The sequence below is a fragment of the Microtus pennsylvanicus genome, chromosome 13 (assembly GCF_037038515.1).
Source record: "Microtus pennsylvanicus isolate mMicPen1 chromosome 13, mMicPen1.hap1, whole genome shotgun sequence".
Taxonomy (NCBI): Eukaryota; Metazoa; Chordata; class Mammalia; order Rodentia; family Cricetidae; genus Microtus; species Microtus pennsylvanicus.
This window is the reverse complement of record NC_134591.1, coordinates 58585129-58611287: the sequence shown is the minus strand read 5'-3', so window position 1 is coordinate 58611287 and position 26159 is coordinate 58585129. Positions and strand designations below refer to the sequence as shown.

Genomic DNA, 26159 nt, shown 5'->3' with positions numbered 1-26159 from the left:
TCTTCTTGATCATTGCCTATGATGAAATCTATTCTAAATGAAAGTTGTTGTCTTAGTCAGGGTTTCTGTTGCTGTGATGGAACACTGTGACAATAAGCAACTTGAGAGGAAAGTTTGTTTGTTTCCCCGTACACTTCCATGTAACAGTTTATCATCAAAAGCAGGTAGGGCAGGAATTCAAGCAGGGCAGGAACCTGGAGGCAGGAGCTGATGCAGAGGCCATGGAAGGGTGCTGATTACTGGCTTGCTCCCTATGGCTTGCTCAGGAACATAGACCACCAGCCCAGGAGTATCTCCACCTACAATAGGCTGGGCTCTCCCCTCATCAATCACTCGTTAAAGAAAACGTTCCACAGCCTGGCAAGGGTGGCTCATGCCTTTAATCCCAGCACTCGGGATCTCTGTGAGTCCATAGTCAGCCTGGTCTGTTCCAAGAGCTAGTTCCAGGACAGCCAAGGCTGTTAAACAGAGAAACCCTGTCTCGAAAAACCAAAAAAAAAAGAAAGAAAGAAAGAAAGAAAGAAGGAAAGAAAGAAAGAAAGAAAGAAAGAAAGAAAAGAAAAGAAAAGAAAAGAAAAGAAAAGAAAAGAAAAGAAAAGAAAAGAAAAGAAAAGAAAAGGTCCCACAGGCTTGCCTTTCCACAGCTAATCTCACAGAGACATTTTCTCAGTTAGGTTTCCCTCCTCTCAGACAACTAGTTTGTGTCAAGTTGACATAAAAGTGGTGTGGGACAATTCTGTATTCTGTCAATGTTTTAAATAAATGCTGATTGGCCAGTAGCCAGGCGGCAGGAAGTATAGATGAGGGAAGGAGAACAGGAGAATTCTGGGAAGGAGGAAGCCTATTCCTCCCCAGTCCTGTCCAGACACCGAAGAAGCAAGATGTGACCTACCCCGCTGAAAAAGGTACTGAGCCATGTGGCTAGTATAGGTAAGAATAATGGGTTAATATAAGTTATAAGAGCTAATAAGAAGCCTGAGCTAATGGGCCAATCCGTTTATCATTAATATAGACCTCTGTAATTTCTTTGGGGCTTACCGGCTGAGGGAACCTGGCAGGACAGAAACCCAACAAGCAGGCCCTCATGTTACATAAAAGTAGCCAGCACAAAGTCTTCCCTCCAGCCCACCCCTCAGGGCTAGAGATTAAACAGGGCCTCAGACATGTATATAAGTACTCTACCACTGGACTATCTCTTCATCCACTTTTAATCTTTTACTTAGAGATACAGTCTCACTAAGGGGTTCAGGGTGGCTCTGAACTCACTGTGTACCAGGCAGACACTGAACTTGAATCCTTTCAGTCTCCCTAAGAGCTGGATTACAGACCTTCCTGTTTTAATTCAAACTTACTCTGTTTCCAAGGATAGCCTTGAGCTCCTGAGGTGCTAGAGTTGCAGTCATGCACAATGCCCAACTCAGAATGCCCCTTTAAACTTCCTGTTGACCCTTAATAGATGCTCTCTTTCATCAGTTTAACCCTGTCCCTGAAGTTATAATTCAAAAAAACATATTAAATGCCAGGTGGGTGGGACTCAAAAGGCAAAGACAAGAGTTGTCCAGAACAAGCCAGCTAGCTGTAACTATGAGCTCTGTTGGATTATGAGACCTGCCTCACAATGAACATATTGAAAGAGTGATAGAGGATGATTCCTGACAACCTCAGACCTCCACATATACTTCCGCAGAAACACATGCAAGCTTATAAAAATGGAAAAAATAAAATGTAAATATATATAGATGTGTGTATGTGTGTATACTTGAAATACAGATAGGAAACATGCAATAGAATCAAAGCACTGATGAATAAATGCATCTGCATACACACAGAACTGAAAACACACTAACTAAAGCAACTGTTCATTGGCCAAAACCAACCTGACTCCCACGAAATTCTCACTAAGTATCCAACAGGCTAAATGTGGACACTAATCAACTGCAGAATGAAAAGATAAAGGTGGTCTTCTAGACTACTGAGTCACAAGTTCTATGTATGAAAGCCAGCCTACCATTAATCTCTGAAAAATGTGAGATACATTGGCACCTAATACCAGACAAGGCAATTTAGAAAACCAGGAAAAAAAGAACTTCCTTAAGAAAAGATGAACAAATAACAATTCTGAAACAAAGATGAAGGAAGTTACCAAAATATTCTCAGTGTCCTTATCCATCTTCCCACAGTCATCGGCAGCATGTGTCTTAGTAAGAGCAGTACCTACAGTCATTGCTATGATCAATAAATTGTGGCATTGTGGCTTAGTGATTTATAAACTTTGCTAAAAGCTGATAGAGTGGCACACACCTTTAATCCCAGCACTTGGGAGACAGAGGCAGATGAATATCAGAGATTGAGGCCACCCTGGTCTACAGAGGGAGTTCCAGGACAGATAGAGCTGAGTATCAGTTTTGCAACAAGTATCTCTGTAATCAGGTTCATGTTCCTGTCTGTTGCCTTCAGTCCAGGGAATTGTCCTAGCACAGTTATTATAACTGGTATTCAAGTAAAGAATCTGGCATCCATTGCCAGACAAACCAGCCTCAGACAATCCCTATGCTCAGAAGAACAGGTCTGAGCAACACATAAAGAAATGAAGGGGGGCTGGAGAGATGGCTCAGTGGTTAAGAGCACTGGCTGCTCTTCCAGAGGTCCTGAGTTCAATTCCAAGCAACCACATGGTGGCTCACAACCTTCTGTAATAAGATCTGGCGCCCTCTTCTGGCATGTGGGCATAAATGGAGGCAGAATGTTGTATACATAATAAATAAATAAATAAATATTTTAAAAAAAAAGAAAGAAATGAAGAAGTCTTCTGGGAAAAGGATGAAACCACCTTCTGTTTTCTCTGCCTAGCTCTTAGAAACATCAGGCTAACAGACACTCTCCTGCTGAAGGAGCTACTGAGGAACAGAGGAGAAAGCTATGATGGGTGAGATCTGTATAGAAAGATATTCAAGAAAATATTCAAGCGGAATCTGAATGAGGTGATCGGAGTAACCAGACTGTGGATATGCTATATCTGTCAACAGGAGAAGATGGTTAGGATTAAGTAGAATAAGCAGCATTCAATTGTTGCGGGATACATGATAACACTGTGAACTCCAAGTCTGCATTTGTGTTAGTTCAATAAAATCAACCTTGGGTCAGGAGGTGGAGTTAGCAACTAGTTTACAGAAAGTAATCATAGCAAGTCAGAGGGTGTCGGGAAAACTGATAGGAAGATGTACAGGAAGTAACAGGGAGGGACTTTTGGTTTAGAGCAATGGAAGAGACACTCTCTGAGGTGGTGAAGAGGGAAGGTCAGTTAGTTGCTCCTCAATCTCTCTGAGCTAATAGATTTTCACCCCAGCCTTTGATTCCCAAGTATTTATTGGTAAATAGAATGGTAGAGATTCAGTTAAATGGCAATGGCAGGAGGTGGATCCAGCAAGATATAAAAGTCCCACCAGGCAATGCTAGAGAAGTGAGCCAGTAACTGTAGCCACAGTCAGTAGATGAAACAGCAGTAGACTCAAGTTTTGTAGCTGTGTTGGAAATAAAAATCCAATTTTCAAAAGAGAAGAACACTAACATTTGCAAGGGACCACAAAAGGAAGTCTGGCACATCACTGGATGGCCAGACAGATCTAACATTTCCAAGAAGAAAATTCCCTCAATTATGAAGTAACCAATCATAGGCTCAGTCTGTTGACAGGTTAGGACTGGGATCTAGGGTTCTATGGGGATTCCTAGATAAGAAATATTGGTATAATGTTTGAATCTGGGAAGACATTTCTTCTTATGTGCATGAAGAATGATCACTAATTTGTGATCACGTCTCAGTGATTCATCAGTACAAAGAAGTCTAGGGCTAAGCAGTGGTGGCATAGGCCTCTGATCCCAGCACTTGGGTGGCAGAGGCAGGTGGCTCTCTGTAAGTTCAAGGTCAGCCTGGTCTACGGAGTGAGTTCCACAGTAGTTAGGACTACACAGACCATCTAGTGGTGAGTCTCACTACGGACTCTGGCTTACAGGCTGCAGCTTGTACTTTTGGAAGGACCTGCTCCACACCAACAGGTCTTCCCTCTGGTTTATGGCATGTTTTCCTAAGTTCCTTATAGATCTCTTTTTAGTTGTTTCTCATTTTGAACCACTTGACTTCACTTTTCTTGAGTGGCTGTACAATGTGCCAGACTTCCTTTTGTGGTTCCTTGGGGTGGAGGGTGGGGTCTCTGGAGTTGAAGAGATGGCTCAGTGGCTAAGATCATGTATTGCTCTTGCAAAGGATGAGAGGTTGGTTCCCAGCCCTCACAAGGTGACTGATAACTGCCTGTAACTCAAGTTCCAGGGGACTGAACACCCCTTTCTGACCTTCTAAGGCACTGCATCCAAGGGCACCAACCCATATTCAGATACACGTATATACACACAATAATTAAAAATAAAATCTTTAAAAAAAATCTCTGGGCCACGCTGGTATGTTTTTTCATTTTTTGTTTGTTTGTTTGTTTTTTTTTTTGGTTTTTTTCTAGACAAGGTTTCTCTGTGGCTTTGGAGCCTGTCCTGGAACTAGCTCTGTAGACCAGGCTGGCCTCGAACTCACAGAGATCCGCCTGCCTCTGCCTCCCGAGTGCTGGGATTAAAGGCGTGCGCCACCACCGCCCGGCTTGTTTGTTTGTTTTTATTTTGGTTTCTTGAGACAGGGTTTCTCTATGGAACAGCCCTGGTTGTCTTGGAGCTCACTTGTAGTTCAGGCTGGCCTCCAACTCAGAGATCTACCTGCCTCTACTACCAGAGTGCTAAGATTAAAGGTGTGCACCACCATCGCCCAGTAAGCTTGTGTGGTTTTTGATTTGAGGACTGAAGTGGAAGTTTCGAGGAAAGGTTTGTTTTCTTCAGTTGTGTGTCAGTGTGTGGATGTGTGTGTTCACTCACAGAGTAAGTGGTGGTCAGAAGACAAACTGATGGAGTCAGTTCTCTCCTTCCACAATGTGGTTCTTACAGATGGAACTCAAGTCATCAGGACTGGCAGCAGGCACCTTTACTTGCTGACTCATCTTAACACTCCGAGTGGGAATCCTTTTAATATGGTAAAAGTTCCCATATGTAATTAGGTACCTACCTATGTGTGTGTAAGTTCCATGTCTCAGGAAACCCTTATCAGAAGAAAAAAAACCAAAAACACACTATTCTCTCTTTTGTTTTCTATTTTTGTGAGGTATTATTATTTTATTATTATTATTGAATGGGAAAATATTGTGACACTCAAAGTTTTGGTGTATTTTTTTTCTAAATTAAAACATCTCTTGTACTTTGTTAAACTTAAGGGAAAACCGTTAGGAAGACCTCAACTTTTTTTTTTTTTTTTTTTTTTTTTGGTTTTTCAAGACAGGGTTTCTCTGTGGCTTTAGAGCCTGTCCTGGAACTAGCTGTGTAGACCAGGCTGGTCTCAAACTCACAGAGATCCGCCTGCCTCTGCCTCCCGAGTGCTGGGATTAAAGGCGTGCGCCACCATTGCCCGGTGACCTCAACTTTTATTAGTCATCAAATAATACATATAGGAAAGAAGCCCTATCACCATGTAAATGTGGAAACATCCTTTGCTGGCTGTGTTGAAACTCACTCTGTAGACCAGACTGGCCTACAACTTTCAGAGATCCACCTGCCTCTGCCTCCCGAGTGCTGGGATTAAAGGCGTGCACCACCACCGCCCAGCTCTTCTTTTCCTTTTTAAAATGCTTATTTTTATTATTTTTAATTTTGAGTGTGTGAGCATATAGAGCGTAGGTCTCTGAAATCAAGTTATAGGCAGCTGTGAGCCACCTGACTCAGATTCTGGGACCAGAGCAAGTGCTCTTAACCTCTGAGCCATTTCTCTAGTCCTACTTTTTTGCATTCCTGGTATTTTGTAGCAGTGTTCTTTTTTCCTGCGATAGGTTTTAGTTTATTAGATTTATTGATTTCTCAAACCACATTTTATTTTCATTGATTTTTTTTCCTCTATTGTCTTTTTGTTTGTTTGCTTTTTGTTTCCTTAATGGCTCTTAATGTATTATTCTTTTTCAATGTTTTATAGGTGCATAAATCATTGGTTTTCTATCATAAAAATTGAGCCTGCTGGATTTGTTAGTGCATATTTTCTTCTTCTTCTTCTTCTTTTTTCCAAGACAGGGTTTCTCTGTATAGCCCTAGCTGTCCTGGAACTAGTTCTGTAGACCAGGCGAGTCTCAAATTTAGAGATCCACCTGCCTCTACCTCCTGAGTGCTGGGATTAAAGGTGTGCGCCACCACCACCTGGCTAAGGGGTAGTACACATTTTAAGCCCACAAGTTGGGAGGCTAAGGCAGGGGGTCACTGTGAGCTCCAAGCCAGTCTGAGTTACAGAGCAAGATCCTATCTTTAAAAGAAAATAAAGTTTAGCCATTAATTACATAAAACACACAAACAAAACAGTATTTTATCATTATTAAATGCTACTTAATGTTGCTTAGTTACTTTTCTCATTGTTGTGACCAAATACCTGAGAAAAAGGAACCCAAGGAAGGAAGTTTGTATATGTCTCCAGTTGGGCAGAGTGCAGTCCACCATGGAGAGGCATGGTCTGTGGTGCTGACCAGCAACCAGAAGGGAATGGCGGTACTCAGCAGGCTTTCTCCTTTTCCCCTTTTTTATGCAGTCCGGGGCCGGAGCCCATGGGCAATGCCATCCACATTCAGAGTAGGTCTTCAATTCAAGCCCTCTGGAAATACCTTCACAGATACACTCAAATGTGTGTCTCATTAACATGCTAAGTATTAATCCAATCAAGTTGACCACAGAAATAAGTCATCACATGGGTGGTTCCACTGGGTATTCAATAAGTAGAAACACAAGGAAACAGTTCATCTCCAGCCGTTCACTAGATGAGAATGATGAAAAGATAATTAACCATCTCAAATAGACACTAGTTCTAACTTCAGCTCTGAACACCAGTTACTAAAAGCTTAACCTTTGAAGGACAACTTAACTTCTCCAAGATTCAATTGCTGTTGCTCTTAGAAAACAGTCTGTGAGAAGAGGGGGCAGGGGCACTGGGGGAGTCAATATTGGATTCCAGAAGTAATGTGGATAAAAGGTGAGGTGAAAATAAACTCCAATTTTAGATCAGTTCCTCTTCCTGCCCACGCCTCCATAGGCTGGCTCTGCTCCCAGGGCTTAGGCAAAAGCAATATTAAATGCTTACAAAAAAGGGCTTACAGTTGGTAGAACCTGAGACTGAAAACTCTTTGCGAACGGCTGGAGCTCACTGTAGGTAGAAACATGTAGAAAGTTCAGCTAGGGTAAGAGCAATAGGCAAAGCTGATCACTGTCTATAATGATGGCAAAGCAAAGAAGACAGAATTCCCATGTGTGTTACCTGAATGATCCCCAAAGCAAGAGGATCTGGAACTAGCAATGCTTATTCTCATTACTCCTCAAAAGGCAGAATTCTAATAAATCTGGCACAAAATCTAGACCCGGTTTCATAATTCCAAGTAGCAGAGTGGAGACTGCAGAATAAATAAATTATTGCCAGGAGGAAATTCACTAAATACTTTCAGTAAGCTGTGAACAATTCTAGAAATATTTAGAAGCACTGCAATTGCCTCTGGCATTCTTAAAACTCAGGCAGGTAACAAGTCTGAATTCAGGAGCAAACTTGGAGACTCCACTGACTGGCAACTGCACAAAACACCCACTACCTCAAAAGCCACATTGAGAATGTACCCGGGGAATTGAACCAAATCCATCATACTGCATCCAAAGGGAAAGGCTATGGTGGTGGAAATATGAATAGGGACTGGAGTTTCTTCAGAAAAGAAAAACCCAGAGCAACTGCTAAGTTCTTCTGTGGGGTGGGGGTTTTTCTGCAGAAAACAGCACAATGAGGGCATTTTATAGGTAAAATCTGCATATTTCGGTGAATGTTTAAATTTATCAGAGCTAGCTGGGCACTGGTGGTGCACACCTTTAACCCCAGCACTTGGGAGGTAGAGGCTGATGGATCTCTGTGAGTTCATGGCCAGCCTGGTCTACAAGAGCTAGTTCCAGAATAGCCAGAGCTGTTACACAGAGAAACACTGTCTCAAAAAACAAAACAACAACAACAACAAAAAATTATCAGAGCTCAAATTTTTATGAAGTCTCATGATTCTGTAACAATGTATAGAATTCATCGAATGTTTTTCCCTGGACCTATTAATGAACTGTTATTAAGGAGTAAGGCAGAAGCCTTAAATTTGGTGCTGAACCTGTGAGCTGTGGCTCTATACCATCTCCCTTCCAGCAGTCATCACCAAAGGTATGCTGCATCTCAGCCAAGATGGCCACCACAGAACCACAGAAAACTGGGAAACACAGGCACACTAATAGAACTGCTCAAAAACCAACATAGGGGCACGCCCACCTTCCTTTTGCTGTCAGGATATCTGTTACCTGCACACCTACTGCTAAACAAATACAAAAAAATGGTGCCACATTCCTCCCCACACCAGTTTTCTTCTGTAGAGCACACTCAGAAGGCCAGGCAGGGGGTAACAAATCCTTCATAGGGTGCAATTAGGTATTATGAAGTTTGGAAAAGGCCAGAGTAATAACCATTGCCCCCTCTCCTCTTTCTCAAAAGGGCCAACACTTATTTCCTCAACTGCACACGTCAGACTGGAGGTAGCAGCTGCCTCACAAAGCAGTCCTTTGAAAAGAAAATAATTACTATGTGCTGCCTTCGCTGTGTGCCTAGATTGTTAAGAGCACAGTTTGTTAAATGTTATGGTGTAGGTAACTTGCTGAAACTAAACTCTCTGCTAAACAAGTGTTACTAGGCTTTGATTCCTTTCCTTGACTGCAGTGTTTCCATGTTCCCATAGGCCGTTATGAGAAACTCCCTAGGACACAGATGCCCGACATATATGTCTTTGCTGCTATTTACATTAACTCTGGTGATCTGTAAAATGAAAAACAGGTTTCCACAGTTGGAGAGCTGGCTCAGTGGTTACAAGCACAGGCTGCGGCTAGGTGGTGGAGGGGCACTCCTTTAATCTTAACACCTGGGAGGCTGACGCAGTGAATTTCTGAGTTCCAGGCCAGTCTTGTCTACAGAGTGAGTTTTAGGACAGCCAGGGTTACACAAGGCAACCTTGTCTTGAAAAAGAAAAAAACAAACAAACAAAAAGCCCTGGTTGCTCTTCCAGGAGACTCAGGTTTAACTCCCAGCACCCTCTTGATAGTTCATGCTGTCTGTAACACCTACATTCCTTTCCTGGACGGCCTCTCCTTTTCCATTTCATCAAGTCTTCCTTCTCTAAGTGCTGAGCTTGTACCTTGTAGCTTTGGATTCACAGGCTTGACAGACTCTTGACAGTAGACATTCATAGAATCTCCTTAGCTTTTAAAGTTCAGCCACTGAACTTTAAATAAATAAATTTGTTATTTTAAGAGGTAAAACTGAAGGAAAGGTGTCACCTCCAGTATGGATCACTTGGGTTTGAGTCAGGTTTCAATGCTGATTAATTTTCCTGGAAATAAGTTTTGAAGTTAGGTGTGGTGATGCTGCCCACAACCTCAGCACTCAGGAAGCTGAGACAGGAGGACCTGAGCAAGACTCTGTCTCAGAGAAAGAGAAGGAAGGAGGGGAAAGGAAACTGAGGGACACAGAAGCACGATGAGTTGTGTAGCGCAAACTTGAAGACATTGAAGACATGCTAAGTGGCTGAAGAGATCACTGAGCAATGAACCAGCTAGGAAATGGGCTTCCTTGTCAAAGCCCTAAGATGGAAAGTCCTTTCGCATCACAGAGCAATTCTGTGTCTGTGAAAGGACCAGCCAAGTTTCAGTTCCTTGAGCCATCTACTTCAAATCACTCCACTCCACTTCAAGATGCGAGAGGTTTTCACCATGGAAACTTCTGAACAAAATCAACAGTGGAGAATAGCTTCCTAGTTCACCTAGGCAGACAGTCATCTACCACTGTTGACACCTGGTCCACTACCCAGACCTTTGTCTGAGTGACACGGACAAAGAAGATTTTAAAACAACCCAAAGTTCTGGCCACCTAAGCGAAAACATGGGAACCATTCTATCTCAATTTTAATTCAGCTTCTAACTGCTACTAATAAATGAAAAGTTTGCATTAATTGGATATAGCTGTCATTATGTTTCAAAAAGCCCATCTGTCAAAGTTTAGCCCAGAGACATTTCTCACAACCAAGTGTTAATAGAATCACTGGTATAGCTGAAAATAGTGCTCTTACCATAAAGTCACCTGCTCAGAAACAATCCAGTCATCAAGAGCTTTATATTACTTAAAGGCAGATTAAAACATGTACTTAAAAAAAAAACAAACTGTAACTGGGGGTTACATTGCTGCATATGATGTACTCAGAATCCTGCTTTGCTTCTTCTCCCACCACTTTATGACTAAAAGACTCTCAAGAGAATGCTGTCAGCGAGGAGAGCACGCCTCCAAGCCACAGCGTGAAGGAAGCCCACACCTCTCCATGTAATGCTGCCTTTGTACTTCAAAAAGCACAGGTATCAAATGATAACAGATAAGCTTTGGTTTGTATAAAAAGGGGTAGGCTCTATGAAGGAAAAAAAATACAAAAAACCAAAAGCATCTAGATAATGCCTAGGATCTAGCAATTTCCGTGAGTTCCCCTGACAATGACATTGTTAAGATGTTGCAGTTGATTGCTGTCTCTGACTGCAGCTATTATGAGCTGATAAATTATTTGCATTCAACTACAATCACACCAACCTCCTCTGAAACCCACACAAAGAACCTTGAATCAGAGCCCTGCTTTGTTTTGGAGAAGATTTTCTTCCCCCACCCCTGGTTTGTTTTCTTATTTCTAAAGAAAAGGTCATTTAGAAGCCTACAGCAGAGACATACAGATTAAATAAATTAGCAATAAGCATGAAAGGAAACAAAGAAAACTATAGCTAGCTATAAAGTGTTATTTCAGCAGGTATGGCGAATAGAGAAAAAGTTTGTCAGTTTATCCATTGAAAGCCTCTCTTTTTGCAGCATTATGTAAGTGTCATAAAAAATTAAAAAAATAAAACATCTGCAGTAAGCTGAACTGGGACATATGAGGACTCGATACAACTGAGCTCCCAAACTTAAATATCTCAAACCACTTTTTGCTTATAGCAAATGAAGTGCAGAGCTGCAGATGCCGTCTCATCTGTGTGTAAATGAAAGCGGAGCCGTGGAGTAGTCAGTATTCTTAGAACTTCTGAGAGCCAGTTTATTTAAATTAAATCAAAACCAATCTGTATCTGTACAAAAATAATTTTCTCAGGGCTCTGACTCTCTAGACGCTACAGAGCTGCAGTGCCCTCCCTCAAACCCTCCCTCTGAGATAAACTGAAAAGAGCCGGCCAGACTGAAACCACTTCAGATGGATCCAGGAGAGGGAGGTTCAAAGGAATCAAAATAGCCCATGCCTCACCAGCCACCTGCTGTAGAAGGGCTTGGCTCCTCTCTGCCCTATTCTTTGTGCTCCCACAGCACATCCTGGAATTTTCATGCATCTGTCTTTTCTACTTCTCCTCTGCTTCCATACTGTGAACTCTAATGGCAGGAACTGGGTTTTATTTTAGCCTGGTATAGTGTCCGTTGACCTAAAAAGTGTCTATAGTATGTAATAACACTAGTTATTAGTTCTCACTAATTATTTGAATGGCATGTCTTAGAGAAGGTCTGGAGATGGCTCAATTGGTAAGATGCCTACTATACAAGCATGAAGACCTGAGCTCACAGCCCCAGAGCCCATATGAGAAGGCCGGGACCTGTAACCCCAGTTCTAGAAGGGGTGCTGGTGGGGAGTCAGGCAGATCCCTGAAGCTCACTTGCCAGCCAGTCTAGAGTCTAATCAATTGATGCTCCAGTTTAGTGAGAGGCTCTATCTCAAAAATCATAGGTAAGGCTAGGCATGGTAATAGCATGTGCCTTTAGTCCCAGCACACAGGAGGCAGAAGCAGCAGATCTCTGTTGAGTTTAAGGCCAGCCTGCTCCACATAGTGATTTTTCAGGCCAGTCAGGACTACATAGTGATGACTTTATCTATAAATAAATAAATAAATAAATAAATACATACATACATACATACATACATACATACATACTTAGAGACATTAAAAAAAGACACCAGGCATCAACCTCTGGCCTCTACCTGCATAAGCACACATGCATATGCACCCACATGCACATATACACACACCCCACACCAAAAAATAAAATTGAAAATAATAAATACCTTAGAGAACTTATTAAAAACGTAGCTGACAGGGACACAGGATCACATGTCTGTGATAGAGTCTTGCCTAGTATGCTAGAGACTCTGAATTCAATCCTCAGTACTTAAGAAAATTAGGGTATTTCAAGCTTCTAAGTATATCAAACACTCATAAGAGCCAAGTATTACAAATATTAGAAAAGTGTAACTTGATGCAGTGTTGACATTTATGCCTCTTTATCTGGTATAGACAAGCGGCTTTCAATTTTCTTTTTGGTTTTTCGAGACAGGGTTTCTCTGTGTTGCTTTGGAGCCTGTCCTGGAACTCACTCTGTAGACCAGGTTGGTCTCGAACTCACAGAGATCCCCTGTCTCTACCTCCTGAGTGCTGGGATTAAAGGAGTGTGCCACCACCGCCTGGCCATTGACTTCACTTTATGACATATATTTTAATTCATTGTTCTTTATCCTATACCTCCACTTTCAAATTTCATAATTTATATATTCTACTGACAAAAATAAAAATCTGGATGAACTGGTCAAGGCTCTTGACCACTAATTATCTAACGTGAACTCTCTTTAAACACATGGCATCATTGCTGTGTTGAGTCAAAAGAAATCAATTTCAAGATTAAGTCTAGGCAGGGCACCAAAGTGTGTCATGTGTCTGCGACCTCTCCCCGGCCCCACAGAAACACATGGAAACCCCTGGAAGTCTGTGGCACATGGGCTCTCACTCTCCACCATTTCTTCCCCACTGATGGAGGCAGCCATGCTCTCAAGTACTTCCCACATACATACAGAAGGGTGGAGGCAAAACAGCTCAATCAAAAGAGCTTGGGGAAGGAAAGAAGCGAGCCCTTGTCAGAGAAAGACTCCAGGGAGACAAGAGAACTTTTGCTTCTGCCTTAGCCATCCTGGGTAAAGAAACCTGTTCCAGGTCAGGTTTTCTGTGCTGAAAGGCCAAGCTTCCCACCCTTTAACCTTTCACAGAAGGAATGACATTAAAATCTACCTTGTTATTTTAAAAGTACCTTGTGAGAAATGTCAGCACGCAGCTTCTGAGCACACCCGGGGAGCACAGTGGAGGGCAACTCTGAAAGCCAGCAGTGGAAGCTGGTAGAGGGAACACACAGGGAGAGGGAAACTTGGCTGCTGCCGTGCAACTGACCTGGCAGGGTACAGACTGCCTACCTACAAGGCAGCTTCCTTTATGCTAATTGAGACTCATTCACACCAGCAGGCCCATTTCCATAGTCTCCAGCTGACACAGGTTGCTTTCGGTCAATAAATACTGCGGTTTTTGGAGGGGAGGGGGGCACTTTTAACAGGTAGATGGCAGTTCTCTTAAAACTGTAAAACCTAATTAGAAATGAAGACTACCAAAGTAAAACCAAATCAATGTAAACACCACTCCTCTTCACCAAGCCTGTGAACGGTCAAGTCATTCCCTTTATTACCTACGAGTGAGAGAATTCAGGAGCACACATTTATCTCAAACTCAAATGTGTTGTTGGATTAGAATCAAAGCATAATGACAAGCATTCCTAAAAATCCCTGTCTGCTGAGTGAGTTTTCAAAGGTGAACTGGGGCAAGATACTCTGAGCACCATCTTTAGGGACAGTCTCCAGAGCGTCAAACCGGCCTTGGCCAGGATTCCTCTGCTTCATACTCTTTAGACGATGTCAGTGATGTTTAACTCCCCACTCAAGGGTAATTCCTTCTCATCTTATAGAATTGTCTAGCTTCCCTTTGTGACTGACAGGCCAATTCAGGATGCTGGAGACTTCACCTGAGAAACAAACTTGAAACCAAAGCGACAAGAACATCCTGATGCTGGAAAGATCTTCCAGTATTGACTGGCTACATCTAAAAATGAAGCAAAGACTATATGTATAGTTCTTGTCCTATCTCTCCAGATAAATATTCTCACTGCTGATTAGGGGATGTAGGTTATTCAAGGTAAGAGCAAGTGGGTCGAAAGAGAATTGGAGACATGCCTGCATAATTCTGACTGGAGGTATAAAACAAATTGGTTGAACACAGGGCCTCCTGAATGCTAAAGCAAGTGCTCCACCACTGAGATAGATCTCCAACTTATTAGCTTTTTGAGACACACAACATGGTTCAGGATCTCTTAAAACTCCACACCAGCCCCAACTTCCCATTATTCCCTCAGCCTTCCAAGGGAATTACATGCAAACGTTACAATGTCAAGCCTCTATCCGCATAATCTTTTTTTTTTCCCCAGACAGGGTTTTTCTGTGTAACAGTCCTGGCTGTACTGGAACTTGCTTTGTAGGCCAGGAGGGCCTTGAACTCACTGAGATCCACCTGCCTCTGCTTCCCAAGTGCTGGGATTAAAGGCGTGTGCCACCACCTGGCACTATCCACGTAATTCTTAACGGAGTTTTACTTTACTAAAACTAACTTGAGGCATCAAACTGCTTAGTTTCAGGTCAGGCATGTCAATCCACACCTTTAATCCCAACACTGGGGATGCAGAGGCAGGTAGATCTCTGTGAGTTAGAGGTCAGCCTGGTCTCCATGGCAAGTTCTAACGTGGCCTGTAAGTCAGATCCTATCTTAATAATAATGATGATGATGATGGTAATAGACTAGTTCCCTACATTTCTAGAATTCTACAAGTTATACAGTGCTGTCGTTGTCATTACACTGCCTCAAGACCATGAGGAAACCTCAAACTCCTATTTTTTTTAATGCGTATGGGTGTTTTGTCTGCATGTATGCCTGTACACCATATGCATGCAATACCCAAGGAAGCTAAGAGGAGGGTGTTGGATCCCCTGGAACTGGAGTTACAAAGCCACTGTGTGGGCGCTGGAAATCAAACCCAGATCCTCTTGGAAACGTAGCCAGTGCTCCTAATTGATGAGCCATCTCTCCAAACCCAAACTCCAAGTATTCCTTGGAAAGAGAATTCTCATTGCCCAGGGATGTGAAAGATATCAATAGAAAGAAACTCAACGAGGGCAGAAACCAATCCAGCTCATTACTCCATTTCTAATGCTTACACTAGCTGGCACACAAAAATTACCCTTTTAATAGAGGGAGGGACTAACTCTGCTATCTGCTTCCAACACAAAATCTAAAACTAACTCTAAATCAACTTCAGTCAAAGCAATATCTCGAGCCAGGTGTGGTGCTACACATCTGTAATCCCAGTGCTGAGGTAAGCAGAGGGAAGACGGTGGCAAGTCCGAGGCCAGCTTGAGCAGCATAGCAATACTCTCTCTTAGAAAATAAGAACCACTATCCTGACCAAAAGATAGAGCCAACATGGTCGGGCACAAGATTCTGTGAAGCACAAACACATCATCATGATGAGAGAAGTGAAGCAGGGTGGAGGCCACAATGGTGGTGTGGCAACAGAACACAGCACTCCTCGAGAGGAGGAAGAAGAGTAAACAGGTGACCTGTGGTGCCCCTGAGAGACATACTACAACCATGAAGAGTGTCTGATAGAGTCCATTCACTCCTAGCCTGTGTAGAAATGAACGGGAGCCTACATTCTCTGACAATGCAGAAAGGCCACTGCCTGCATTATACTTAGAAATGGAGACTCTGATCCCAATGGACAGAGACGTAAGCCAGCACAGAACTCAAACTTGCTGCTGCTGGGTCACTCTGAAATTAAACAAGACTTTCACCAAATTGAATTTCATGTGAAAATAAATACTGCTAACATTTATTGAAAGAATCTAAAAATAGGGTGAGCCCTTTGCATAAGTATTTCATGTAATCCCTACAATAACCCTACAAGAGGTAATTTCATCCCCATTTTACAGATGAAGAACCTGATGGAGTTTAACAATAACAGTCCATAAGAAGCCCAGGATGCAGTTAGGCTCGTATGACTCTCAAGCTCATGCTGTTGGCGGAGGTCTACCTCTTGCTACCTTATGAACTGGCAGGTGGTCAAGACCAATTGTTTTTTGAGACAGGGTCTCACTATGTAGCAATAGCCAGCCTGAAACTTGCTATATAGAACAGGCTGGCTTTGAGCTCACAGAGCTCCACCTGCCTCTGCCTCCCAAGTGCTGGCTAAAAGTGTGGGCCACCATGCCCAGCAAGACCAATCCTTACATCTTCTCTCTGAAACATATCCAGTACTGCCTGCAGTCAACAGTAGCTCTGGGAGCTCAACCACATGGGCTGACTCTTTTTTTTTTAAAAGATTTATTTATTTATTATGTACAGTGTTCAGCCTCCATGCCTGCAGGCCAGAAGAGGGCACCAGATCTCATTACAGATGGTTGTGAGCTACCATGTGGTTGCTGGGAATTGAACTCAGGACCTCCGGAAGAGTAGTCTGTGCTCTTAACCTCTGAGCCATCTCACCAGCCCTGGGCTGACTCTTATCATGGAAACCTCTGGGTGGAGGATCAGAAAGACAGCTTAAAATGGAGACCCATAGGAATAGTGTGGTACATACCTATAATCACAATACTCAAGTTCAGGGCCCACCTGAGCTATGAGATCCTCCTTCTATCTCACACACACACCACACAAAACAAGTAGATCCTAGGGTCTAGGGCTGTAGCTCAGTGGCAGAGTGGTAGAACTATGCTTGTCATAAGTATGACCCAATACACACATGCATATTAAATAAACAAACAAAAATAAATCAATAGCCATAAATTTTAACTCAAACTTCTTGACACTGCTTGGCTGAAAACAGGTGTCTGGGCACTGGTCACATCACTCCTACGTATATTCCTGGCAACTTCTGACACAATGCTTTAAACTAGCAGCTAATCCAAACACTGAGATTTTTATAAAACCTACAAAACAAGCCAAAGGCTATTTTTTTAGACCTCACTGCCACCTTATTATTTCTTCTCCTAAAAAACCCCCAAGAAGAATCAATTTAAAATTGTTTTTACATTGGGCCGGGTGCACTTGGGAGGCAGAGACAGGTGGATCTCTGTGAGTTCGAGGTCAGCCTTATATACAAGACCTAGTTCCAGGACAGCTAGGGTGAGCTGTTACACAGAGAAACACTGTCTCAACACAACAAAACAAAACAAATGCTTTTAATCATGCTAGGTTTACTGCCAATCACTCCATTTCCTCATCTCTCTTCACTTTACTGCACAGGTTATTAAATAAGTTCGTTATGTTTGCATACAGTTTCTAAAGGGCAAAGAAAACCCACCAAAAATACTGTTTCCCAAGCTGAGGAACTGAAGATGACTATATCTCGCTTCAGAATGTTTAAGCCACAGAAAACAATTTCATGTCATCAGGAGAGAGGCCAACTGTGGGAACTCTGACCAATCTCACAAACTTGCATCAACTTCGTGTAATATAACAAGATCCCTAGACTTGCTCATGCCAGTTAGCTGAACTCTAGAATCAAAAGGCTTCATGGTCTGTGCCAACAGCCAGAAAACTCTCCTTTTCCCAGACCGCCATGCACTCAAGTCATTACCCTACAATCTAAGGAGACGGACTGAGGATTAATAATTCATTACCTTCCTGTACTGCAATGTAGTTAAGAATATAAGACAGTTGGCAGGAGAAAGTTCCTGCTGAAGGCTCATTGCTGGAAGAGATATTCCATTAGTCATCCACCTTAAATTGGGCACCCAGCACATAGAAGATAAATGGAAGTACCTAAAGGGGCTCCCAAAAATGCTTTTCCCTGAAAATAAGACCCATGCATGTCCAAAATATATCACATTAGCCGGGCAGTGGTGGCGCACGCCTTTAATCCCAGCACTCGGGAGGCAGAGGCAGGCGGATCTCTGTGAGTTCGAGACCAGCCTGGTCTACAGAGCTAGTTCCAGGACAGGCTCCAAAACCACAGAGAAACCCTGTCTCGAAAAACCAAATAAAAAAAAAAATCACATTATTTAAAAAGAAAAAAAGATATGTCTTGCTCTTACTGGCATAAGAGGGCTACAGATCACAAAGTATAACAAAAAAGGAATAAGAGAGATAGTGGGCTCAAGACCAACACTAATTTGGCTCTTGTGCCAGGTACCAGGAACACTCCTGGCATTAGGGACATGTATCTGGGCTCATGAACACAAGCACAAAAGAATAGAATGGCAACTAGAAAGGAAGAGACTCTTGCTGAGCCTGGAGCCATCTCTGTGTCCCATCTGTGGTCTTTGTGGGTTCTGAGGTTGTTAATCTCTCCATGCAGAGTCTTGGCCTGATTAAAATACAAGATACATGGAGATCAAAGTATCACCTTTATAGTACAAATGATAACAGTGGCTGGAGAACATGGTAGGGATGTGTAGCCACAACATTTCTTCTGTTTACCATACAGAATTAAATTTACTCAGTGAGGCAAATGCAGGATGTCCTGGGAGACGTAGGCCAGCAGAGCATGGTGGAGCAAGAAGTCCTCAAGCCTGGTCCACTCCACACAATAGGATTCATTTCTAACTTCATGAACCAGAAAGAAAAATTCCCACCATTTATGAAATGAACTAGACAGAGAAAAGATAGCGACATTTTCTTCCTTGGACATGAAGAACCCACATAATAGGCTGCTTGAAAAAACAGAGCAGAAAAGATAACACAATACAAATGTCCAGAGGGGTGCTATGGTTACTTTAACATCAGAACTTATTACCTACTCTACACTACATGCTGGATAGATAACTCTAAGCAAGACAGTTTCATGGAACAGATACACAGTTAAATCATCATAGTAGACTCCTGTTCATAATCAGGATGGAGAACTCATCACCCCACCATAACTGCCATCTACCATACAGAATATTTGCAACAATCAGCAATAAGGCTGCAGCCCTAAGAAAAGAAAAACTTGAAATGACCCCTACGAACACCCAGTTTTCTGTTAAAAGATGGTTTCCCCACTGTAGCACAAAAAGCTGGAACCTAAGCAGGACAGGAAAGTCTCTCTGATGCTACAAAGCAAAGTTCTGCATTTGGCTGAAAATTGAGGAAGTTGTTGTAAGAAGATGGGGTAGGGCAGCAGTCCAGTGAGAACCAGTCTGAGGTTAAGGACTGGACTGCAAACAATGTAAAGTAAGATCACCAGGTGTTTATTAGATGGAGAACAATGCAGGATTGAGAAGCAAACAGAATCACTAGGGGTCAAGCAGTGCTTAGCGTAGGAGGGAGGCAGGGGCATGCTAGAACTCAGTCCAGCTAATGCTAAGCATTTATATTACATCATCTGCTAGTGGCGACACAAAAAGACTTGCTTTACGGCGCAAGACCTGCGCCTGGGTTCTCCTCCTAAAGCCTAGCACTACGCACAGAATGCAGGGTACACAGAGCACTGCACAAAGGAGTGCAGCCCAGAAGTCTCCGAATCTGAGAGAAGCTTGTTTGTGTGATTCAGGAAACATGAGGCAGAGTGATAATGAGACATGCAGCAGGATGGAGCATGAAAGCATGATATGAATGATGATCTCCTGATATGGAGGAGGGAAGGAACAGAGTGACTCAGATTTCCACCTCAGAATATGGGTGGAGATGCTCTTTTCATGTTTATAGGGAATAAAGGAGAAGAAAGAGAAGAAAAGATCTGGCTTCCGTTTTGACATATTAAGCTAATGGTAGTTATGAGACATCTAGCTGGAGATGTGTGACATCCAGGTGGCTAGGCAGTTTGGTGCTCAGCAGCACTGACAGATCTGGGAGTGGTAATCACAGAGCTATCAACGGAAGGAATGAGCGAGATTGCTAAAGTGCGAGAAAGAGGGGGGGGCTTTGAAACAAAACCCTCAATAACAAAAAATTTAAAAGAAAAGCTAAGGAGGGGTTGAAAAGGAAAGTAATTGAAAAGTTCAGACTAGCAAGTAGGAGAACAAAGAAAACGATGTACTTTTAAGGCAAGAGAAGTCAGGGGCTCAAGAAAATAGACAAAGATGCCAAGCTGCACAGATTTGCAGGAGGGCAGTTTTGAGACAGAGTTTCTCTGTGTAACAGCCCTAGCTGTCCTGGAACTTGCTTCGTAGGCCAATCTGGACTCAAATTCACAGAGACCCACCTGCCTCTGTGCTGGGAATAAAGGCATGTGCCACCACCACCTGGCAAATAAATCAATTTTTAAAAAATCTTTTTTTTAAAAAAAAAGAATTTCACAAGAAAAGGAGAAATAAGAATCCATCATGTCCAATATCATAAACTAGCAAGCACCTAATACAAAATGAGAGAGAAAGAAAAACATAAACAAACACAAACAACAACTTATTGTCATTGTTCATTCTCAACATTAACTTGGCAGGATCCAGATCCACCTTGGAGACAAGCCTCTGGGCAAACTGGTGAGAAATTATCTAGATGAGGCTAATGTGGGCAGTAGTGCCTCATGGGGTACCAGACTGAATGAATGCCATCACTCTCAACTTCCTAGCTGCCTACACACTCTGTCCACTCCTTCCCAGCCACCACGATGGGTAATGTATCCTTGAACTGTGAGCCAAAATGAACCTTCCTTCGTCAGAGTACATCTTGTCAAGTGTTTGGTCATAGAAACAAACAACTAATACATCTGTGTATGCAGGAAACAGCTGAGAAATCCACCACGATCAGCAGACGCCCTCAATAGTAACCATAAAGGTACACAGTCTTAACCTTGCAATTAAAGTGCATGAGAGCCTACTGGATTAAAAGAAAAAAAATCCAGCTACCAGTGTCTCTAAGAAACACATGTCCCTGGCAAAGATACCAGCAGACTGAGCATGAAAGGATGGAATCAATTTATCAAGCAAATAAAAGCCAAAACCAAGTTAGCTTAGTTGTTTTATATCTGGCAAAACAGACTTTAAACCAAAATCAGAAAAGATTTTGGGGTTTTTTGTTTTATTTTTCTGAGATGGTGTCTCACTATGTAGCCCTGGCCTCAAAGTCACGGAGATCTACCTCTGCTGAGTGCTGGGATTAAAGGCATGCACCACCAACTAGAAAAGATTTTTCGAGGCTGGAGAGATGGCTCAGCAGTTAAGAGCACTGGCGGCGGTTCTTCCAGAGGACCTGGTTTCACTTCCCAGCACCCACATGGCAGCTTACAACTGCCAGTAACTCTACCTCCAGGGGATCTGACACCCTCACAAATACCAATGCACAGAAAGTAAAAATAAGTAAATCAAAAAAAAAAGATTTTTCTAATGTCACTACATATTAAGAAGGAAAAAACGTAAGACACAAAAAATATAAATATACATACAACAAATGTTGGGGTTCCCAATTAGAACACAAAGCACTAATGGACATGAAAGGATAGATCTTGACAGAAACAGTAAGTGCCTTCAATATCTCACTCTCCTAAGAAGGAGGACATCAAGAGCCAGCAAGATGGCTCAATGGATAAAGGAGCTTGCCACCAAGCCTGACGACCTCAGTTTGACTCCTGGGACCCATGTAGTAAAGTAAACCCTCTAACATTTACATAAACAGGGGTGTTCATGTGCGCACACAAACACACAGAGATACATAAAGTAATGTAACAAGCAAACAAAAATAGATCATACTGACTAAAAATCAGTAAAGAAACTTCAAGAACCCTGACGGTGGTGGCGCATGCCTTTAACCCCAGCACTCGGGAGGCAGAGGCAGGTGGATCTCTGTGAGCTGAGGCCAGCCTGGTCTACAGGATGAGTTCCAGGACAGCCAGTGCTACACACAGAGAAACCCTGTCTAAAACAAAAGAGAGAGAGAGAGAGAGACAGAGAGAGAGAGAGAGACAGAGAGACAGAGACAGAGAGACAGAGACAGAGAGACAGAGACAGAGAGAAAGAAAAGAAAAGAAAAGAAAAGAAAAGAAAAGAAAAGAAAAGAAAAGAAAAGTTCAAGACGTGAGTTACAGCGTAGTTGGCAGAGTGCTTGCCTAACACAAGGCCCTGGCTTAGATCCCCAACCATGCATAAACCAGACATTGTGACACACTTTGCAATCCCGGCACTCAAGAGATGGGGGCAAAAGGATCTGAAGTTCAGGGTCATCCTCAGCTACACAGCGAGTTAGAGACCAGTCTGGGATACATGATAACCTGCCAACAAAACAAATTGTCATTTTTCTTATTCAAAATCCATTTGTTACTTTCCCCATAAAGAATAAATATGAGTTCAAGTACTTTTTTATAAACAGCTCAATATAAAATATAAAACAAAACAAAAGAAACTTCTGAGTTAATCTGCACAATAGATCAAGAGGATCTAAAAGACATTTACTGAATGTTCCATCCAAGAGCAAAGTAAAAGTTCTTCTCATCCAACCAAGAGAACTTTCTCTAAAACGGGTCATAAAGCAAATCTTTTTTTGGTGTTTTGAGACAGGGTTTCACTGTGTTGCTTTGGAGCCAGTACTGGAACTCACTCCGTAGAGCAAGTTGGCCTTGAACTCAGAGAGCCTCCTGAGTGCTGGGATTAAAGGATTAAAGGCCTGTGCCACCACCACGTGGTTCCATAAAGCAAATCTTAAGAAATAACTTCTATTTCAACACAACACAGTGGAATAAAACTTGAAATAATTAGCCGGGCGGTGGTGGCGCACGCCTTTAATCCCAGCACTCGGGAGGCAGAGGCAGGCGGATCTCTGTGAGTTCGAGGCCAGCCTGGTCTACAAGAGCTAGTTCCAGGACAGGAACCAAAAGCTACGAGAAACCTCATCTCGAAAAATCAAAAAAAAAACAACAACTTGAAATAATTAACAAGAAAACTACATGTATTACATGAATATTTAATTACTGAGCAACAGACTCTTGGATGACCAGTGGATCACTAAAGAAGTGAGAGAGGAAATTCAGAAGTTTCTAGAAGCAAATAAAATGAAAGCAAAACTTACAGAACATTTGGGATACAGCAAAGCAGTTCTAAGATGAAAGTTTATAGCTGTGAGTGCTTATGTGAAAAAACAGAGACATCTCAAATAAATTATTTAAGTTCTTAGAAAAATAAGAACAATCTAAATCTGAAAGTAATAGCTAGAAGTAAATAATGAGGGTCAAGGCAGAACACAGAGAACCAGCCAGATGCCTATCAAGAGACAAATGGACAAAGATAATGAGGCACATATACACAATAAGCTTTGTGCAGCCATAAAGAATGAAACTACATGATTTCCAGGAAAGCGGATGGAACTGAGAGCATTATGTCACCAGACCCAGAAAAGCAAATGCTGCCTGTTTTCTTATGCAGAATTTAGATTTTATATATACTATATATATTACATATATATGTAAGTTTTTTAAAATTTCATATATATATGAAAGTGTAAATGGAATTATCTGGGGAAGGAGAGATGGGAGAACAGGGAGTGAATATAAACAAGATAAAATATGTGTACAAAAGGGTATTAAACTCATTCTGCACACTAAAATATTAAATAAAAACATTAAAATTCCGCTGGGCAGTGGTGACACATGCCTTTAATCCCAGCACTCGGGAGGCAGAGGCAGGCAGATCTCTGTGAGTTCAAGGCCAGCCTGGTCTACAAAATGAATTCCAGGACAGGCTCCAAAGCTACAGAGAAACCCTATCTTGGCAAATAAAAATAAATTATTAAAAAAAATAGAATTGAAACCAAGTGTGGTGGCTCATGCTTATAATACCAGTGCTTGGGAGATACCAACTGCTGCAAGTTTAAGGCTAGTCTGGGCTATTCAGTCAGTTCCAAGCTAGCCTGGGCTACAAAAGCTAGACCGTGTTTCAAAGAAACCCCAAACCAGAGCTGGGTACTTAGCTCAATTACAGAGAACCTACCTAACATGCACAAGCACTGCAGAAATAATGGGAAATGAAAACACTGGAAAAGACAGAATTTGAGCTGGGCCTTGTGACACAGGTTTGCAATCCTGGGATACTTAGAAGCTGAAGCTGAGTCATAAGGATGAAAAAGTCAAGGACTACCAGAGCTACAGAGGAGATAATCTGTAGACAGCCTCTCTGAAAAAGATTCGAACTGAGGCTTCTAAGCATGGCAAACAAGACTCCTTATCACCTGGCCACTCCTGACCCCTTCAGGAACTGCCCTTCCAGAAGCACTAAGTGGGGCATGGTTCATCCACATCCTCTATACCTTTGCTCTCCAGTGCCCACTGCCTGGGAATACCTTCTGAGTCATTCAGATTCAATTTTCAAAACTGCTTAGGTGTCAGCTTCTTGGAAAGGACTCCCTTCAACTCTGTGGTTTAAAAGAAAATGCCCCCCAAAGGGAAGGACACTATTAGGAGGTATGGCCTTGTTGGAGGAAGAGTGTCATTGTGTGGGTAGGCTTTGAAGTCTTTTTTTTCCCTCAAGCTTCCCTCAGTATGACATTCAGTTGACTTCCTGTTGCCTGCCAGATGCAGCACTCTCGGCTCCAGCACCACATCTGCCTGCATGCCAACATGCTCCCCATCATGATGATAATGAACTGAACCTCTGAAACTGTAAGCAAGCCCCCCCCAACCAAATTAAATGTTTTCTTTGTAAGAGTTGCCATGGTCGACATCACGCCTCCTCCTAGCTCTCCAACTTCGTTCTCTCACGGTTTTCAGCCGCCGCCTCTACTCATCATGGACCCCAACTGCTCTTGTGCCACAGATGGACCCTGCTCCTGCGCCGGGTCTTGCAAATGCAAACAGTGCAAATGCACCAGCTGCAAGAAAAGCTGCTGCTCCTGTTGCCCCGTGGGCTGTGCGAAGTGCTCTCAGGGCTGCATCTGCAAAGAAGCTTCGGACAAGTGCAGCTGCTGCGCCTGAAGTGGGATTTCCCCTCATCTGCGTGTAAATAGAACAATGTGTAGAAAGTAACTTTTTTTTTTACAACCCTGGCCTGTTTTCCACACCTCTTTCTATAAAACATGTAACAGATAATAAAAAGCGTTGACTTAATTAAAAAAAAAAAGAGTTGCCATGGTCATGGTGTCTCTTCACAGCAATAGAATCGCCAACTAAGCCTCTACACAAAATGCTTCTTCTCTGGTTCCCGTAGCATAGTGCCTGAATCCCTCCATCCTTTCCCTTAGCATATACTAGTGTCTGTCTGTTTCTCTCATCAAACTGCATATTTTCCCAGGACAGGAGCTGTGCTGCACTCCTTGTTATCTGCCTCAAGTAGAGCCAGAGTCCTACTAAATTCTCTAATCATTAACCAGACATGCAATTTCCTTCTCAGAAGCAGATAAGGAAGTTTCCAGAACCAACTGCTACCTTTAGGCTTACATCCTTGTTTTAGGATTCCAAGAACAATTAGGTCTGTGCCCCATGCACACGTAACTTTTCAGATATACCCATTCTTGTTTGGATATGTTAATATAGTTCAGATTGGTTTCAAAGGTATTATGTCTCTTTAAGTTGTCTTTGTAGACCTCTACTTTATGTTGGCTTTAGCTTAATTCTCAAAGGATAATCCCCTTATTGCTAATGTACTTACTCAGTAAACAAATAATTTTATGTTACATTTATATGCCAAATTTTATGCTTGCTCAGAATAATATCTCAATAAGCAAAAAGGCCAAATTCCTGCTCTCAAGAATATGACTAAGGGGGGCTAGAGAGATGGCTCAGAGGTTAAGAGCATTGCCTGCTCTTCCAAAGGTCCTGAGTTCAATTCCCAGCAACCACATAGTGGCTCACAACCATCTGTAATGGGGTCTGGTGCCCTCTTCTGGCCTGCAGACATACACACAGACATAATATTGTATACATAATAAATAAATAAATAAAAAGAATATGACTAAGGCCGGGCGGTGGTGGCGCATGCCTTTAATCCCAGCACTCGGGAGGCAGAGACAGGCGGATCTCTGTGAGTTCGAGGCCAGCCTGGTCTACAAGAGCTAGTTCCAGGACAGGAACCAAAAGCTACAGAGAAACCCTGTCTCGAAAAATTCAAAAAGCTACCCAGAAAAAACCTGTCTAAAAAACAAAACAAAACAAACAAACAAATTGACTGACTACTAAGGAATTTCCAAGTTCTTAGGGTCATCTGATA

At 42.4% G+C, this 26159-nt stretch overlaps 1 protein-coding gene and 1 pseudogene across 3 annotated transcripts in view; one reads left to right on the top strand and one right to left on the bottom strand.

Moving 5' to 3' along the window:
• Positions 1 to 26159, bottom strand: part of Kiaa0319l (KIAA0319 like) — a 107000-nt gene that overhangs the window by 71687 nt on the left and 9154 nt on the right. The gene's annotated exons all lie outside the window — the stretch shown is intronic.
• Positions 24680 to 25073, top strand: LOC142833559 (metallothionein-2 pseudogene; annotated as a pseudogene).